At 37.1% G+C, this 19,434-nt stretch overlaps 1 long non-coding RNA gene across 1 annotated transcript in view; it reads left to right on the plus strand.

Annotated features, from left to right (window-relative positions):
- The first annotated feature begins 332 nt into the window (after nt 1-332).
- Nucleotides 333-19,434, plus strand: part of LOC148185238 (uncharacterized) — a 67,412-nt gene continuing 48,310 nt past the window's right edge. Inside the window, exon 1 of the long non-coding RNA XR_015772928.1 lies at nt 333-576. This is a non-coding gene — a long non-coding RNA (uncharacterized LOC148185238). The remainder of the gene's footprint in view (nt 577-19,434) is intronic.

Genomic DNA, 19,434 nt, shown 5'->3' on the forward strand with positions numbered 1-19,434 from the left:
TTTACTTTTGTAAAGTATGCTGGTTGGTCTTTTATAACTTAGGGCTCATACATTAAGTAATCACATCCATTGAAGTCTGTTTTCGTTTGGGTTTAGCTCTTTGGCTTTTGAACAGTCCTCCTAACAGAAATGTGATGGAAAACTTGAAACATTTTACTGCTGTTTAACTTTTTTCTGATTTGTGGGTGTTTGGTTCTAGGTGATAGGTTTGAGTCTGCAGGTTAATGAGTAAGAAAGACCTTTCATGACCCATGAAATTTCCTGCATGAATTTTCAATAAAAAAATACAAAACTTGTTTTGTTTCTTTTTTGTCTTAATTTTCCAGGAAACACAACATGCTTTGACAGAATTCAGAGGACTGGAAGACTTTGTCTGAAAACTAAAACTTCTGGGTTTGAAAAATGTTACTGTAGTCCTTCTCTGACATTATGACTTGGATGCCTGCTGGCCCTGCTCTGCAAGGCTGAGGCTGCCTTCCACCTTTGACATTTTGCCATGATCTTTCCTCTTTGAAGGGAATGCTGGAAATGGGGAATCCCTCAAAGTGATCTGTAATCAGAATTCTCATTTAAATGGTAAGTCTAGTTGGTAGAGATCTGCCACATAAAGCAGGTAAGCTAGAGATACAATGAAATGCTACACTAGCATTTCTTAATAACATACTATGTTTTCAATCAAAATATTTTTGTTGATAAGTTTGGCTTTTTGGTAAGAAAAGTATACTTGCAGAAGCACATATTTAGACATGCCAAAAACCCCCAAACAATCCAACCAGAAAGTGTTTAGCTGAAAGCCTCATTTCCCATCAAAAATAGATGCAGTGGAAAATTTTCAAGCAGCCCTATATTTAACCTCCTTGGATCAGAATTTGGTTGTTGGACTGAGGGAGGCTTACAGAGTTTTTTGGCTGCTTTTGTTAGGGTGTCTGTTTTTTCACTTATGACATCTGCTTGCTTTTCAAGCTATATTCAACCTTGTTATAACTCTTGCCATTGCAGCATTTTACTGTGTCCAGAATGCTAATTCCCACTGGACTCCACTCACTTGGGTATATGCAAACTCAGTTTCTTTCAAGGGTTTCTTTCAATCTTGCTTTTTTAAAGTTCTATTTTGTCTGTGTTTTAGTAAGAAAATGTGAGTACTGTGTACTGACTGTGCACAAAACAGGGGCACTACAATACAGTTCCTAGTTCTTCACCCACGGTAGCCTTGCTTTGGCAGGTTGTGGATACAAAAGTTTACATAAATTGAAGGGATAACTGGAGAAGTGAAAGAGAAGGTTCATTGGACAAGATAAATAGATAAATTACATTAGTCTCAGGAATTCTTGAGTGGAGTATAGTTGAAATGCTAGAGAGTTATTCTGGGAAAATACTGTATTTGATTTCTTTGCTCATGCTCTCTTCACTCTGACTTATGACTGACTGCTTTTGGAAGCAGGATACTGAATGGACCTTTGATTTGAATTGTAATAGTCATCCTTGGATGAGGAGAAGTACGCTGACAAATGAGTAACTGTGGGTTTTGGCCATCTAGAACTCAGCAAAATTTATCAAAAATTAATTTTTTTTCACTGAGAAAAGTGGAAGTGAATCACTAAATATATGAGCATAGGAATAGAAAATTTTGTCTGAATAGATTGTGATTCTGGAGTCTCAAGCATTCTGTTGATTTTTTTTTTAAGTAGGTTTTGCAGCTTCCATTTCTCCTTTGTTGCTTTTTATAGTAGTAAGAATTTGCAACAGCTGTGTCTTAAATACAACTATGAACCTTTTTGTGTGTTCTTCCAAAGCTGCTGGGTAGAACATTAGTGTGAGACTCCTGCAAAATTCACTGGACCTTGTATTATGATAAGAAGAGAAAACAAAGCAAATTTTAAAAATTGGGGAGGAAAACTGTTAGTATGATCTACATTAGTTTCAGTACGTGTTATGTTCTGTCATTTGCTCAATGTCAGACTGCAGTTTGTAGCCAGAAGCTACCACCAACTGGCAACATGTGGCATTTCCTAAGCAAAAGTTGATTGTTATTCTTTATTGCTTGTTTGGTATCATAGCAGCTTTACAGAAATGTCTTTCCAGATATTCTTAACTTTGTTCTCATGGTAGTTTAACTTAGTTCATGACTACTAAGTAATGCTATGTTGTTTAAGCCTTCACAGGCATTAATGATCAAATCTGTAAAGGAACATACTCTTAGTAAAACAGCAGGGGTTTTTATTTTCTATATTTTTATTAAATGCTTTGGGATTTTTATGATTTCCTGAAAGTAGATATATTTGGTTTTACGCCTGTTTGCTTAAATTTACCTGGGTGTTATATTGGCCAAAATAGGTGGGGTCTTTTTTATTTCTTTTCCTGACATGGCAGACACTTTTTATTCAGATTTCTGTCAGCAAAATTTTATTGTAGTACATTGTTAGTACTAAAACTTCCCTTTTAGAACTATTTAAAATAAATATTAGTGAGAAAGTAGAATAGCCAGGCAACATTTAAAAAAAAAATAGTTTGAGTATTGTTGAGAAATACGTTCATCAACCCAAAGTGTGGCAGGACAACAGAGAATGGAAAGCACAATATTGAAGCACAAGAGTGAGCTCATATGCTGCCAACTGCTCATGAGTGGAATCTAAATACTATCTGAAGCCTAGTGCTCCACTGTCAATTAGCATGACTTCAAATATTCATTGTACAATAAGGAAATTTTAGTACATTAGAATTCATGAGTTGGAAAAAGTAAAAAAAAAAAATATCATTTTCCCAGAAAAGCAGTAAAAATATGTAAATTCTATTAAAATTAATTTGGAAATTTAGTGAAGTGAAAGAAGATATTGTAATCCTGCCTCTAAAGTGTGTCAAGAATGGCAGAATAGTGCAACTTCTCTCACATAATTTGTATGCCTTAATCAGATTTTTTATGATAATGTCAAGAACTGAGAAGCAAATAGAGTTACCAAATCTGTCCACTCTTGAAATTGGAAGAATTGAGGGGAGTAATTGGGTGCAAAATAAACATGTATTCACAAGTAATTGGACTGACACTATTAAATTTCTTTCATTTCAGTACTAGGTAGTAATTACTTTAACTTCAAGGAAAAGAGAAGATTACATCCTGTAAACTTTCTCATGCAAAATAGTCTGTCTTCCTGTCAGTGATGCTGGTTACTTTAAAATGTCTGTTTGCTTGAGCAAAGGTTTGTCAACTCTGGTTGTTAAATGGGAGAGAAGATTAGGAAACAAAAAATCTGATTTGTAGTGGGAGCTAACTTTTGAGGGTGTGGGGCAGAGAATGGACAATGATTATTACCATCATTAAGGTGCTCAGTACTATTAAAACTGTTTTCCTTATGGAGAGTCCTTTATCGGCAGAAAATTTGCGAAATAGACAGTGAAGGCAAATGCTGTGGTGAAATATATATAAAGAATCTAATGTCAAAACACAGAGTTAAGGCATACATCTACAGATTTAGGAAATTATGAGGATAAACTGAAGTATCTGTTTCTGTGCTTAAAAAACCCAATTGCCATTGTATGTATCACTCTCTTGTCTGTTTTGTAGATATGTTTGTGCTATCTAACTGGCATTTTTGAAGCAAATAATATTTTTACAAGAATCACTAATCTGGTCTGGGATAATAGAAATAGTTGTTAGCTTTATGGGTATTGTTAGTTTTATGGGTAGTAAATGTAATAATTTTCACTTTTAAATAAGCTGCTTCATTCTGCATGTAAAACAAAATAGCTTCAAGATGCTTGGTTTTGTAATTAACAAATGTCTAGTTGATCAAAAATATCCTCTCTAGTATGAGGCATCGAGATTAGGCTAGACTGTGTTACAGAATAATGTGATTATAATGATTTCCTTAAGAGAGCACAAAAGCAGCATCTAAGTTTCAACTGACGTTTATTGACACACAGCATCTGTTGGGAGCCCCATCAAACTTTCTATTCTTTCCTGTTTACCACCTCCTGCTTTTATTTACAGTTGGCATATCTGTTAATTAGCCTCTGGTAGAGCCAGTTCTTCTAAGAAGATCTCTTGTCTTGCTGGTGATGGCCCCATGAGGTGACCATGTACACACAGTCTGTGAGTGAATTAATCTTTAACTCATTAATTTCAGTGCCTGATTCTGCAGTGTTTAACTGCTGGCTTGGGCTCCTGCTCAGCAATTTGTATTTGGAGAATTGTGATCCTTGACTTCTGCTGACCTCAATGTCATGAACACATCCCAGTGAACTCTCAGCTTCTCGTGGGTAACCTCACTAAAAGTCATATCTTCCTGTAGTTTTTTGGTTTCCTATGATCGTACCAGAATGCAGATAGGATGCTGATGACTTCCTCTGTGTCACTGAGGTTATTTACCTGGTTTTTATTGCACATTTGCAGAATTAAATTACTCCTGCATTTCCTCAGCTGTCTCTGTCACACCATATCTGACTGCAGCATTTTCCAAAAAAAAAAAATAAATCTGAAGTAACGTTGCAGCACGTGGATCTCACAAGAGTGCTCTGGAGGGTTCCATACTGTTTTACAGAGTCTCAGTTAGACCTTGTGATGACATGAAGCTGTTTATAGCCACAGCCTGAGTGCTGGAGGTGCTTGTTGTAGTGCACTTCTCTCACAGCACGGTTTGTTGATTAGAAAAGAGAAACGTTGTAGCTATACTTGAAGGAAAAATTCAGGAGCAGGGTTCAGAGATCTCCTGCCCAGGCCTATGGTGTGTGCTAGAAGTGCTTTGAGAGGTGGGAGCTGATCTGTGCATCTCACCGGGGTGTTAATGGTTGTTTGTTTCACCTGAAACCTAAGAAAAGAATGACTGGGCCACTTATTTGCACAGTCAGCTGCAATGTCTTTAGTGATGCCTTAAGTGATGGCCAAGTTCCTCACTTTTGCCCTCTCACTCCTCCAATTTAGGAGTAGCCAAACTGTGAAGACTCAAGCAGAGGTTAAAGGTGCCCTTGAAATCCTGCCCAGAGCAAGTGCAAGTATTAAAAGCCATAAAGTACATGCCGTGGTAATGTGAACATTTTTTCATAATTTAATGATAGCTTTACTGATAAAAATTCAGTTTCAGTTAAATTAAAAAAAAACAAAACCCAACAAAACAAACCCAAACCACCCAACCAAAAGCATAATCCCTGGAATACATCCAGCTTTTGTACTGGAAAAGTACCTCAAAGGAGTATGATCTTCTCTCTTTAGTGGGAAGTATTTGTGCTTATCTAGAAGGTTTTGTGCTGGCAGAACTGCAATGCATTTTCTACTTTTTGTGGCTAGTCAGATCCAGGTAAAGTAACTTAGTTTTAAAGGAGCTAGAAACCTTAATGCCTTTAACTCAAATCCCTAAGACATCCAAATGTCCAGGATGCTATGAAAAGAGACACAATAATTAAAAATAGAAGGTGAATATTTGCTACTGGTAGCTCATGGCTTTAGAGGGCTAGTGGTGATGCAGTGTTGTGACAAAAAAAATCAATGAAAAAATATCAGTTAAAGTTTCCTTTACCACCTTTAATTGTAAAAAGTCAGTGCTGACTGATCTATTAATGTTTCATGGGGAAAGTTGACACTGAGGGGAAAGGGTGGGTGACATTTCTTCAAAACATGTTAACTGCTTCTACTTGTTTTGTGGTTGAAGGACAGAGAAATAAGAGATGCTGGAAATGTTTTCTAAAATTTTGTGGCCCTTAATCAGTGTTTTATAGGTACTGTTTAAGCCACCTTTGCTAAGGAGAAGCTCCTTTACTATTAATATGCTGTCATCTTTCAAATCTCATCAAGGCAGCACCAGGATTTTTTTTGCACAGATTTCTTTTGACGTACAGCCTCAATAAATATGGAAATTACAACTTAAATCTCATTTTTTTTTTCTTGCAAAGCAGTGCAGTGCCCAAATTCATTGAATTTCAACTTTTATTTTTTCTTAATGTTGAAAGACATATATGCAAATTTTATTAACAATATGCGTGTATAAATTTAGCTGTAAATTCCAGTCAGGGATTTTTGCTTTGTTTATTGTCCAAGTCAATATGTCTGTGGAGAAAACCTCCTGCTGTGCAGGAATACATAGTCAGCTACTTGGAAAAGTAGAAAGTTTAATTATGAGAGTTTATTCTGGAAAAAGGTAAAGCAAGCACTGTTTTTTGGGCTGGGTTTTTTTAATTATGATTTCAGTTAACAGAAATTCAAATACACAGTTTGTTTTGACACTAACTGTTATCAGACAAACCACTTGATTTTTCTTTAACCTGGTCTTCTGTGCAACTGAGAGGTTCTGAAAGAAAGTAGAGGTCATGAATAAATGATGCATTTCTTAAACTTGCAAGGTAAATCATGACATAAATGAAATAAACTCCAAGTGTGAAGGGAAAAAAGAATCATAAACACATGTATTGCTGACAATATCTTCATTAAAATATACTTTACCCTACGAAGATATTAGTGTCAGATGCAAATTTCCTTTGTTGCTCTCTCTGAAGTTATTCTGATTTTTTTGTGTGGTAACAGGGAAGTTCCTGTATACAAGGCTTTTGAGTGGAAGGGTAACTTATTGCCGGGGAGTATGTGTTATAAATGATATCCAAACATATTCTTGTGTTTGTAACAGAAAGCCCTCCAAGACTGTAGTTACTGGAGTGGTTCCCATGTGTTCAGTTTTTATAAGTAATTTGCATGGAATACATTTTATCTAGCTATGGAAAAAACCCCACTGCTTTCAAAGCAGGTGTTTCTCCTGTCTATGTGAAATATGTAATAGTATAATAATTTGTATTTCTCCTTGTGGTTTGATGCATATTTCTCCTTTCTAAACCTGTTCAAATGTGATCTGAAGAATGTTTTTTTAATGATAATTCTACTGTGGATGTTAGCAATTAGCTATAAGCTAATAAAATTTTTAAAAATTATCTTAAGGATACTGTTTGGCTTGCATGACTTGCATCAGGTGTGTGGACATCTTTTTTATTTTTCATCTGTGTAGGACTGATCCATAGCCTAGGCTTACATGTTCTATAGTAACAGAAATGGTACATGAAAATTGTGTGTGGAGAAAGGCTGGCAGCTTTACAGAGGAAATATCAGAACCTGTACATAATTTCAGAATAAGCAACTGCCTTAACTTCCCTTCCCCCAAACAACTGCTTTTTACTGAGTCTCATTAAATGGCCCTAAGTGTAGGACATTAAATGTATTTATGGTAGAGTGAGAGTTTTGTTCTGAGTCACTGGTGCATCAAGAGTTTCTTCATAACCTTCTTCTGGTTGCCTAACACAGTGAGACAGGCTCGAGAGGCACGAACTCAGACGTCTCGTGGGACCAGTCCTTGAACCCGATTGTCAGAGATCTGAAGGTGCCTAATCTCCTGCAGAACTGAGCAGAACTTCATGTTCCTAAGTAGGATTCAGTAAGCTAAATACCTTGTAACTCTCTATGCATAAAGCTTAGTTGCAATATAGCCTCTTAATTGCCCACACATCTTTGTATTCTTCCACACATGTTCCTCTCCTTGGCTATTTACTGTTAATTGGCAGTTTGGATGCTTAATTATGCTTGTGTTTTGGGAGATGTTTCTTCCTAATCTTACCCTCTATTTCTTTGGACTGTCTGTTCCTCTTCAGCTCTTTCCACTCTTACACTTTCTATAGGTAATAAAGGCACTTAATTTCCAGTGAGTGGTTTCCCTCTTACAATGGCATGTGCGAAACATAAGACTGCTGGTATTTTTTAGAGCACCTTGTAAGGATGCTGTAAAAGCAATCATTAGGGCTCAAAATTGACAGGGATTTGACTATTTTGTCCAATCTATTTTTGACCAATGTATGACTGACCAATATTCAAGTTGCATATTAGCCAAATTCTACTTCATTTGACTGACAAAAAGGGCAGGGTAGGGATTTGTGTCACAGCTAGTTAAAGGATGCAGAACCTTGTGCCAGTCTAATGCTATTGGCACAGGAACTATGCTCTGCTCTGCTGTTGGCTCTTCTGAAACCAGCAATAGTAAACCAGGGCATAAATCAACATAATACTTTCTTCCCATACTAAACTTTATCTCAGTTTTAGGAGTAGGATGCAGTTTGGGTGGGGATTTAAGTGCTTAGATATCGCAGACTGCTTTTCTTGTCTGAAATATGCTTTCTTTCTTTCTAGTCAACAGAAGGAACGTTAATTAATTATCTAACTAAAGAAATTAATGTGATTGAATGCTTCTTTTGGCTCACAGTTTCATTCTGTTTGGCTGATCGATGGCCATGAGTGTTCCATGTGTAAGTAGTTATAAACACTTTGTTTTATTCATGTTGCTTTTTATCACAGAACATAGTTTGTATTGAGGAACACTCCAGGTGGACCATGGCCCTTGCATTCCACCCCAGTGAGAGGTGCTTTCAAAGGCCCTTTTGTTGCTCCATCAGTGCAAGGCCTAAACATATTCCATAAACAATCTTACAGAGAGAATATGGTAAATTATGTTAGGAACAGGTACAAGTACAAGGCTGGTGATCCTTGAGGGACCCTCTGCAACTCTGCCTGTGGCAGCATGTCTTCTTGCAATCATCTCTTTAGCTCTGGTGTTGTTGCCTAAAGCCATGTGGTAGATTTATGCATTTAATTGTCTTGTCTTTAAAGCTATCTAGCTGCTTTCAAACCAATATTGTTAACTTTCTACCTAATGAAGCTGATTAAAATGAAAGATGTTTGTTCTTGGTCAGCTTCTTCCATGATCTGGAATGCATCTGGGAATTCAATCTCTTCTTAGAATTACCTAAATATTTCTGAGTGCCAAATATAACCAACTGAAATGTCCAGAGATTAGTAGATTTAAACATTTTTTAGACTAATCTAAAAATCACAGCAATTTTTTACATAGAACTGTTGGTCCTTCCCATTCACTGGATTTTTTTATGGCATTAATGTAGTGTAAGTAGATAATTTTTACATGGGAATACAGAATATAAATAGTTGGCTACTGATATATTTTCTCCTACTCTATATGTGTTAATACAGTACCATACTAGTACTGTGGTCATGAGAGATTATGCTGGTGGAAAACATGATCACGGGATTTGACCTCCTTGGAAGCAAGGACTTTTCCAGGTCATGAAAGGCCAAATATTCAGCTCATGACTAGTGTAGAATTCTTTCTGTCATAACAGAAATACTGACACCTGGTTTGCACTTGAAAGTGTTATCAAGGAGGCCTGTCAGGGAGGGATATGAATTTTTTGCTGACATAGCTATGCCAGCAAAAACCCCAGTGCAGAAGCTGCATAAGGAGTTCTTTTACCTGTACATTTTACTTCTCTTGAGGGATAGGTGTAGGTTGCTTGAGAAGAAGAATCTTGTTAGTGTAATTTCTATATTAACCTTTCTAGTGTAAATCACCTGTAAGCCTCATCCTGTAGGGACCCATATGCCAGTTTATCACTGCACACACAGATGATACATCACAGCTTATGCTTACATTGCTCCAAAGAATGGCCTCCAGAGCAACTCCAAGAATAGTGCCACGGTCTCCTGTTCATCTTCTGCCTACAGGCTTGTCTTGCAGCTGCAAGTCCCTGACAATGCAGGAATTTTCATGTTTGGCATCTATCCTGTTGGTGGTTCTAGTCTTGAAGATACTTTTGGGGCCACACTCAAGAGATGGTATAGAGAAAACCTTTGCTTAACTGAACTACTTTCAGGAAGAAAGGGGGCTGGATGTAGATATAACAATGAAAAGGAGGGAAGAAAGCTCTCTAATAGTGCAACATGCAACTAAAGGATGAGAAGAACAAAAGTAGAGTTTTCCTTGGGTGAATCAGCTCCAGCATAAATAAGCATGTGGGAACACTTGGTGGATCAGGATTGTCCTTTGCTGGTGCTATATGCACTACTGTAAATAACAATTAGTTCTAAAGAAATTGGTAGTGGAACAGGAGAGTAGAAATGGTTTGAGTGAGCTCAGGTTATGACTTGAAACCTTCCCTTGTCTCTTACAATGCTCTTCCTGTATGCCTTTAATTATCTTTCATTTAGAAGTTCTGCCTTAGAATTGATGCCCTAAAGTGTGGGCTCATAATATTTGTTGCAGGAAGGACTCCTTTTTCTTTATGGAGAGAGAGACACCCTAACTAGAAATTACAGCTATCCTCCAGTGTGTGGATATTTTGTATTGGTTAAGTTACTTCATAACATCTGAAATGAAGGCTGGACCAGATACCAGAATACGTTATTTGCACTAGTAGAAATAATTTCACATCACACTCTGCAGGAATTCAGACTTGTTCTATTTTTGGGCTTGAAACAGGAACAGCTTGAACAAGCTCGGTGATGTTTTATTTGAGACAGAGGTTTCTTTTTTCCTCAAAGGTTTTTTCAAGACATGCGGAAAGCCCATTTCAAATAATACTGCCAGAGCTAGAGCTGAGTATGGAAGCTCTATGGCCATGCACTGAGGTTGATTAATCAGCCAAGGTTAATTGAAATTGGTATTTTCATGTGAAGTCCTGGAGACTCACTTTGGAAATTCATGAATCTGTAGGCCTGCAGTCTCCTTGACAGATGAATCTAGTCTGGAGGATTGCAAATTCGATCCCTGCTGTTACCAGTCCAGCCACAGGGGCCATTTAACAAAAGATCCCCGAGTTAATGATTGCTGTTCTATGACAGGGATATTGGACTTATTATACACTGAACACAAAGGTCTCTGATCCATATTTGTGCCTTGTTTCCTGCTTGGGATTCAGCACCACATGGTGGTAACTGTCTGCTTCATGCAGGAAAGCGTTCTGCTGTGATATCAGCGAGCGATAATATCAGAAGAACATCCATTTCCCATGAATTTAAGCTATTACCGCAGTTAGGCGCAATTATTGAGAATCCCTGCAGAGACGTACAAAAAATGTTGTCTCTGTCCAAAGATGTTGATTCTGGAATGTAGCAGTGCCTGTCTGACATGCTTAGTTTGGGGTCTCAGTGGCTGCTGTAAATTGTACCCTGGAAAATGGTTACTAGGGCTATAAAGTATAGTGCTGCATTTCAAGCCGTATTTTAAGTATCAGTGGCTTTGTCAAACTATACATGTAATTTAAATCAAATTTATATGGTGAAAATATGTTGAAGAGGAACCAATGGAATAAGATGACTTCATAACAAAGAATATTGACTTTGCATATTAACTTCATTAACTTAATGCTGTCTCATGTGTATTGGAAAATTGTTCAAGTGAGAATAATAGCTTTTGAACTACTTACAGGCTAATAGGTAGTGATTGTAGTCACTAAGACTTTGAGTAGCTGTGGCTGTTGATTACACAGATTAAATGTGAGTGCAGTTTTCAATATGGGTGATTTTCAAAAAACTCATTTTCTGTCCTTCATTTTGACTTTCATGGCTAATGACACTGACTTTTAATGCATATTAAACTCTGAGAGTGAGAAATTAAATTCCTCTTCTTCCATTTCATAGTAGACATGTCTGCAGAATCTTCCTATATGCTTATTTTAAATTGTTCAAGATTGAAGCTGTCAAATATAAGGTTGTATTAGTGGTGGTTCCCATACAGTGGATTATGCTCTTTTTAAACAGCTGATTGGTTATACATGTTTGTAGTGTTGATGGCACTATTTTTTATGCACTCCTTCCTTATGTTTTTTTTTCTTCATATCTGAACTGTGTGCTTGTCTCTTTGCATCTGCTGTGATTTCTCAGTGAATGCTGGTTCCCAAGTTCTTTCTCTATTCTCTCCTTTTTTTTTTTTTTTTTTCTTCAGGGCCTAATTATGAAACAGCTTCAAATAAATACAATTTTTTAACAAAAAACATTCTGCTTCCTGTGAACAATGGGCTGAATTTTTCTCTTTATTCTTGGGGAGTTCTTATTCAGTTGGAGTGCTTTGCAGTTGGCTAGGCCTGAGATTTCTGGGAGCTGTAATTGTGTCTCATTAATTCTTACAGTAATGTAGGGTAACTATAAGGAGCATGCAATTAGTGGTCTGGTCAATGAATAGAGCAGTTAATCAGCAGACAAAGGATGGGGCTCAGGACCTATTAGGCTGAAAGGAAGTGTTACTATTGTCACAGGCAGTAGGAATGCATGCAGACATGCCTTAAAGTTGAACTGTTGAAGGGAACTGTGTATGTCTTTTTGATAAACCAGTTTTCCTACCTATTCCACTACTTTAGAGAGATTCATTTAAGCTTGCCTGCTAGAAGTCAGGGACCATAGCAAAGGTTTTCCTCAGGCTGAACGGGCTGCTTAGTGTATCCTCTCACCTTAAGAGAGGTGAGATGAGGTTTTGATAAACGCCAGGGTTTATGAAAAATAAAAAGTGGCTGGGGAAATATAAGGCATCCTTTAGCTGTTCCTTCTCCTCCTTAGAAAAATAGTTGGTGAATGTAAAGTTTAAATCAGCCATTGTGTAGATTGTCAGTCAGTCATACTCAGCATGTTTGTCTTCATAATGAACCTTGCTTGTTCTGAATGGCTGTGCTTTCAGTGCATGTAAATGTATGCAAATACTCATAACAGTTTAAAAATGGTGGCTCTTATGGTAACAAATAACCTCTCCTACTTTTATGGACACCTGACTTTTACTATAGCTAAGGTTTAAAATGCAAAAATGACTCCAACTTTAGACAGTGCTTCAGGGCTTTTTGTTAGCTTCAGATCAGAACTTCCAGTTGTTTCTGCCTTTGAAAAAATATGAACCTCATGAATCCTGTGAAATGTTATGACATATAATGATTATTAAGAAAAAAGCTTTATCAATAAAACACTGCCCTTGAGTAACTCTTATTTCTAGTAGGCAGTACTTCAAATAAAAAGTAATTTCTTCTCTTAAGTTAAGCAGACACTTGGAATAAAAAAGCAGTAATTAAAATAACTTTTTTTTTTTGGGAAAAGGAATCAAACTTTAATAATTAACTTATATTCAGAGCCTAGTGTTTTTCTCAAAACTGAAAGTAATTTTTAACTGTCTTCTTTGTATTAACAGGTCTGTGGCTTTATCGCTTCTCATGGTATTCACATCAGCAGCAAGTAACATTAGAAGAATAAAGTCTCTTAGGCTTTATATTAAGGATTCAATTATTCTGTATAATTGGCCTTGATTTGTTAAATATTTGAAACATTTTCTGCTCTTAGGTATGGAATAGTGTACTGGAGTGATCAAAACCACAAATAACTTGTACCTTTACTCAGAAAATGCTTTTTTATCAAATAGTAAGGAAGATTAAGCCTAAGTCTCTCTCTTTTTCTATTTGGATTTTATTCCTACAAGAAATATCACTTTTGTCCAGAATCTCTCATGTATTTCTGTTCCCTTGAAATACAAAAAGGCAATGGATTCTGGTATAAATTAGGTAGATTTAATGAAATTTATGAGTCTTAACTTGTGCTTTGAATATAAAATGCTTGAACGGGGCATAAGGTATTTTGCTGATGCCATTATTGTCACCTGTCTGGTTTTTTCATTCTTCTGTGCCTGTTTTTGAAACACTTAGGAGCTGTGGAGTCTTGGGAATAACAGTTTCTGTATGCCATATGTAGAAAATCTTCCCAAGGTCATTTTGTTTTTTTTTTTTCAAACAGTGTCTTTTAAAGAAGCAGGGAAGATCTACCCTGCAAAATGAGAAAATGGTATTACTTCCACACTGAGAAGCTGGCTGTTACCTCGTATATCTGCTACTTTCCCATTTAATGAGAAAGTGATTTATCATCTAGTGTCAGACAACATCAAAGTGTTACTGCTCAGTATCACTGGTAAGCATTACCAGTTTAGTGGAAATCATCTCCCCCCTGCTTTCCCCAATAAAGTTTTTCTGATTGAAACACAAATTCAGCCATGACTGACTATTGATCTGGAAGGGGTCTTAAACCAAAGTCACTGAAACATCATTTGGAGAGGTAGCAGACTAATGGTGGTCTTACATAAATTATAAATTATGACTGAAATGGGCATTATGATAGAAATTATAAGAACTCCTTAGTATCTAAAGATTGATGACAATCTTTAACCTTTTTGTAATAACAGAATATCCATCTCTGTATCTCTACATTGACACATGTGTATTTTTACTTAGCAATATGAACTACTGTTACTCTGATGGACAGTGTAGGGTAAGGTAAATTAAACAACACTATTGCTGTTTTGAGAACTTCTCTTTTTCTCAATATAGTGTGACTCTTATCTGCTGTACCTGGCTTGTTGTGCAAGTCTTCAGTTTGCAAGTCCCAGAGCAGAAAAAGTTTATAGCTGTTAACTAAATCTGTACCAATGTAATTTAAATTGCATTATCTTTAAAGAAATCCTTCTGCACGTGTATTGTTTCTTCCGGTGCAAGGTGACATTGATTTTTATGATATAAACACATGAATGTTGCTTTCTAATTTAAGCTACCTGTCTATGTTTCTTCATCTGTTATCAGAATAGAGAGAAAATACTTCTTTCTGTCCAGTTGCCCCACTTTAAAAAAAAAAAAAAAAAGCTTTAAACTTTGTTCATGAGTACTTTTGTTGAGTGTCTGACCATGCTGATGCTTAAGCTGGTACTGTCACCAAATCACCTTCCCATTATGAAAGAGATACTGGTTTTAAAAGATGGCTGAAGTGCAATGAGGGGATTGCCTTCATAGTGAAAATCATTCCATTATAACTATTTCTCATATTATCAACCTATCCTGAGGAATCACCTTAGGCATCAGGCTATGCTGCACATGCCCAGCAAGTAATTTTCTCAGTCAGTTGAACAATAAATCTGTAGAGCGTATGATACTGCTGAGAGGAACATACCACTCAAGCCACCCATTTTAACTTGAGGTTTGGAATAGTAAACTATTCAAGTCCAAAACTGTGGCTCTAAGAGTGCCTCCTTTAACTCAGTCTAGCCCAGGTGGCACCTAAATTCCATTGAGAAACTTTTCCATGGTGTCTGTCACGCTGGTTGCAGCCAAGGTCCAAACCAGCTCTGTTTTGGCAGAGCTTGTTGCTCTGCTCTGTCAGCTTGGCCAGGCTCCAGGAAGCAGATGTTATGGGATCAGAATTACCTGGGACAGCTGATCTGGTAAATTTTCCCAGAGAACACAATATCCTTGGACAGCTTCATCTCCTCCTAAAATGCAGTGACAGAAGCTGGGGCTATGAGAAAAATGGAGTAGCTCCCTCTTACATAACATTATAGTAGCTAGATATTCTTCCAAGAAATGTCTGAGTGAGCCTGTAGCCATTCTGTGTATTGCCTTGCAGGCTACCCTAGCTGCTGGAGTAGAGGCTAGACTGAGCGAGCAAAAGAAAATAGTGTTAGTCCTTTAATGTCTTTGCATATGAAATAGTTTTTCAGGAATTTGAACCAGAATTAATTCAGTGACCCAGAGAAGAATATGGAGTATTGGTGTGCAGCATGCTCTGTGCAATTTGCTTATCTGTAGCAAATAAGCAAATAAGCTGCTCTATAGGCTACTGGTGGCAATTGTTGTATAACATTTTCTAGATACAGTTTCTTTAGCAAACTTGCCTGAAAGAGCATGAATTAAAATGGCCAAGAGCAAGAACAGGTGTAGTCTTTCTGATGGCTGTGCTGAAAAGAAAATTTCTTGTGACTGCTGTTCCTTATTTCACTGTAGCCTATAGTAAAGGAGGAAGTAAAACTCTTCCTGACTAGGAATTGTTCCAGCTGTATTTGAACTGTGATGATTTGGACCATCTATGTACAACTTAGAAATTATGGTAGACATTGTGACATTGTCACTACATTACAACATTTCTCTGCATATCTGCTTTAGTTCCCAAATGCTTGATGTCAGGATAATGAACGCTGTACTTTGTGAATAAGTTTTGACTGGCATATCAGAAAGACTGGTGGCATTGGAAAGACTTGTTTTCTTGCAGAGAAATGAGAATGCAGTGCAGAAAATGCCCACAATGGCATTAGCATGATGCCAGGTATTAATTTACACAGACAGATCAATTTTTTTTTTTTTTTTGGTAAAGAATGGAATATGTAACTGAAAGACCAGAGGAGGGTAGGGGAAGTGGTTTGTCTCCAAAGGTGCCCTATATCCTTAAGATTAGTTCTAAAAGCTATGAGAAGGATTTTGGACAGTATGAACTTCTCTCAGGGGTGAAGTCCATAGTGATCAGAATTTGCCCAGAGCTGACACGCCTTTATATGAATCTCTTCACTTTCAGCTGCTGTGCCTGCTTCATCTTCAATGTCCATGTGATCCCTGAGTTGCACATAACTTTCCTGCTATTCACATTTATGTCTTACTGTCACAAAGGAGGAATAGTCATACAGGATCAGACTAAACATCTGTCTAGCTGGCTATCCTGTTTCTGACAGCAGCCTGGGGTAGCATAAGAAAATGTCAAGCATGTAATGATCCCTTCTTGGTGTACTCTCCTACCTTCTACTGAATCATGGTTTTGGGACTTCCTGAGCTATAGATAATGCGAACATTTTTCATCCCTGCTCACAGTTCTATTAGTGGTGCAAGCCTTAAAGACTTTCTATTTTTTTTTACCAAGTCTTTTCTCTTTTGTTTAAAATATTTTTCTTTTTTTTTTTAGTGTGGTATCTTACACAAGCACTCTTTCGTATGATGAACTGTTAAGCTCATGTATCTTTTTTCCTGTTTAAATTCCTCTTTGGAATGCTCTTCTTCCTTGGCATCTACCAGAATAAGTTTGTTGCTAATTTATTTCTATTTACTTTGTTAGTTAGCTGCTCATTAATGTGAGGGGAAGGGTGTGGGGGATCCCTAGGGAAGCTGCTGGCTGTACAGGCTCCAGCGGGGTGGCTCCATTTGAGCTGCTGTGCTAGAGAACAGGGAGGAGTTAAGGTGCTCAGTCCAAGGCAAAATTTTTGAAAACTAACAGCTCCAGGAGCCTTCAATTCCAGAAACCTCACATTTCTCTGCAAGACAAACTTGTTGTGCAACCCAGGTCCCAGCATGACAGGAGGCAAGCCAATTGCCACTGACACAGGTTTTGAATGGTGTGGATAATCAAACAGTAAAATAATTTATTTGGCTTCTGGTTCCCAGCAAGTTGTGACTGGTCCTTTTCTAAATCAAACCTTGTCTGAAAGGGATAAATGGTGCTACACTGCACGCTGCCTTCCCTCCCCCTTCTTTGCAGCAGGAAGTAAAAACGTCTGTGGAAGAACTTTGGTGTGAGCAAACACAGCATTGAGCCAGGAAATGTTTATGCAAGAGCATGTGAAAACCTGAAGGAAAATGTAGATCTAAAAAAATCCTGTACCAAACAACTACTTCCCTCTCCTCATCAAATGTAAAGGAATTTAAAATTTCTTGGTATTTTAGTGCAAATAAAATTTTAATTTTTAATTAAAAGAAAAAGAACAAAAAAACCTTATACAAGTACTATAATTTTGAGTTAGATCAGCTCTTTTTCACTTCATTATTTAATTCTTCTGTTGGAGAACTTTATAGACCAGTGTTGGATTCAGGAGGAGAGGATGCATATCCTTTGTAGCTGTAGGTGTATAGGGCTTGGGCTCCTACATTTGAAAAAATAGCCCTTATGACCAAACTGTTACAACTGCAACAATTCCAACTACAGAAGTTCTTATCTAGATGTAAACAAATAAGAAGGAAGGAGGTGGTTTCTCAAAACTTCATACATGGGAAAGAAGTAAGAAATATTACTGAGTCATTCTTTGTCACATAGTTGCCAAAGCCAGCTATGACAAAGAGTTTATAACTTTTTCTGTTGCTACTTTTGCATGCTGATAGGTTTAATTTGAGTGATTAAGCCTCTGGAACATGAGATGCAGTTTATGTGTCAGCTAATCCAGTTCTGACCCCAACTTTCTAGTCTCTGTGGGAAGGTTCTCTTCTGCTTCAGCATCTTGTCAGCTACTTTGAGTGCACTTAATCCTACTCATATTTTGTGGTATAGGCCAGGCCAAAAATATGTTCTCATCATTCAGGCCAGGCAAATTAGAAAGGCTTTGCCTGCTAGGCAAACTCATTGTTTTATTGCTCAAATGTTTCACTGTGAAAGCAATGTATTGTTCCTCCTCTGTGTCACAATAAAAATAGTCTAGAATCACCTGCTTTTCCATTGTCCCCTTCATGTCCAGTTCTCAATAATTTTGATACTGTGCAGGTCTCTTTATGTACATCTGTTTTTCAGGGGATTCTCCCCTCTCCATCAATTGACCCTCAGATTTAGAATCCTCCTTTGTTGCCGCATAACATCCCTATTGCCAGTCATCTCTCAGGGTCAAATATTGCTGTTCTTTTTATTGACAAACAGATAAAAGAATCTGGTGAGTGACCTGCTGTAATAAACTAAAAGAGAGCTTTCTATCATGAGTAAGTTATGTCCTGTTTTTGAATTCTGTTCCTAAAATCTTGCTTGTTGAGGTAAATTTTCAATGGATTGATAGTAGATTAATTTTATATTTTCTGGATCTGTACTGCTTTTGGGCACAGGAGGTTGAAGAGCACTTGTTAGAGGCCTAGCAGCAATGCTAACCTCTTCTTTTTTGAGGTTTTCAGTCATACAGAATGATATAGTGCTTAAAACAAGTGTGCTTAAAATTTCAGGGATGTGATTTTTTCTTATGCCAAGGAACCCTTCCCATCCTTTGGAACAAAAACACCTGGTACTAAACTGGGGATTTGGAGGTTAGAACTTTTTATATGTAAAAAGTTTTGTTTATTATCCTCATGGATTGGACTAATATCTATCAATAAAACAGATTCTATGCTGTTGGTGGGGACTGAGCTTTAGGCATAATTTTATGAGTTACTGTTTTTTCGGAAATAAAACCATGCACATTCTATCTTTTACATTAATGTCTCTAACTTAAAAAAAAAATTTACTGCACTCAGATGGAATACAGCACTCCTTTTCATCCGCTTGTTTTCTTTTTGATTTATTTGAATCAAGGTAGATGCTGAGCTAGAGGACACAGACAATGCATGTATTCCAGAACTTCAGTCAGGATTATAGGCTAAAATTAAAATAAAATTATAAGTGCATACAGCTCTGTCTGCATGAGAGTTTGTGTGTTTTCCTTGCTGGTTTGTCATTAAAGTTTTATTTAATCTTATTATTTTTAAAATTTTTTTTTGTTATTGTTATGAGAAAGGTAGTATTGGTCTCCAAATGTTGAATCTTTTGCTGCATTTCTGGTTTGGAAAACTTTCACTGTGCTTCCTCCTGATCCTCCTCCTCCTACCTCTACTGCTACTACTGTTACTACTTCTGCTAATAATTATAGTTGAATAGTGCTTAAGACATGCTAACGACAGCAAGAATACACAAAAGGGATGTCTCTTGTTTTGGGGAACTCACCTGACACAGGAGACCAACCAAGATACAAAAATGGAAAATGTATTCAGTAGTACAGGGTATGGAAACTGAGCAAGTATTATTAGCAATATTGTTACTGAGGTATTTGAAGGCTTCAAGTGAAAGGA

This window comes from Pseudopodoces humilis, chromosome 1, assembly GCF_049639895.1.
Source record: "Pseudopodoces humilis isolate 2021_Gansu_Grassland_sample_001 chromosome 1, ASM4963989v1, whole genome shotgun sequence".
In the NCBI taxonomy this organism is placed as follows: Eukaryota; Metazoa; Chordata; class Aves; order Passeriformes; family Paridae; genus Pseudopodoces; species Pseudopodoces humilis.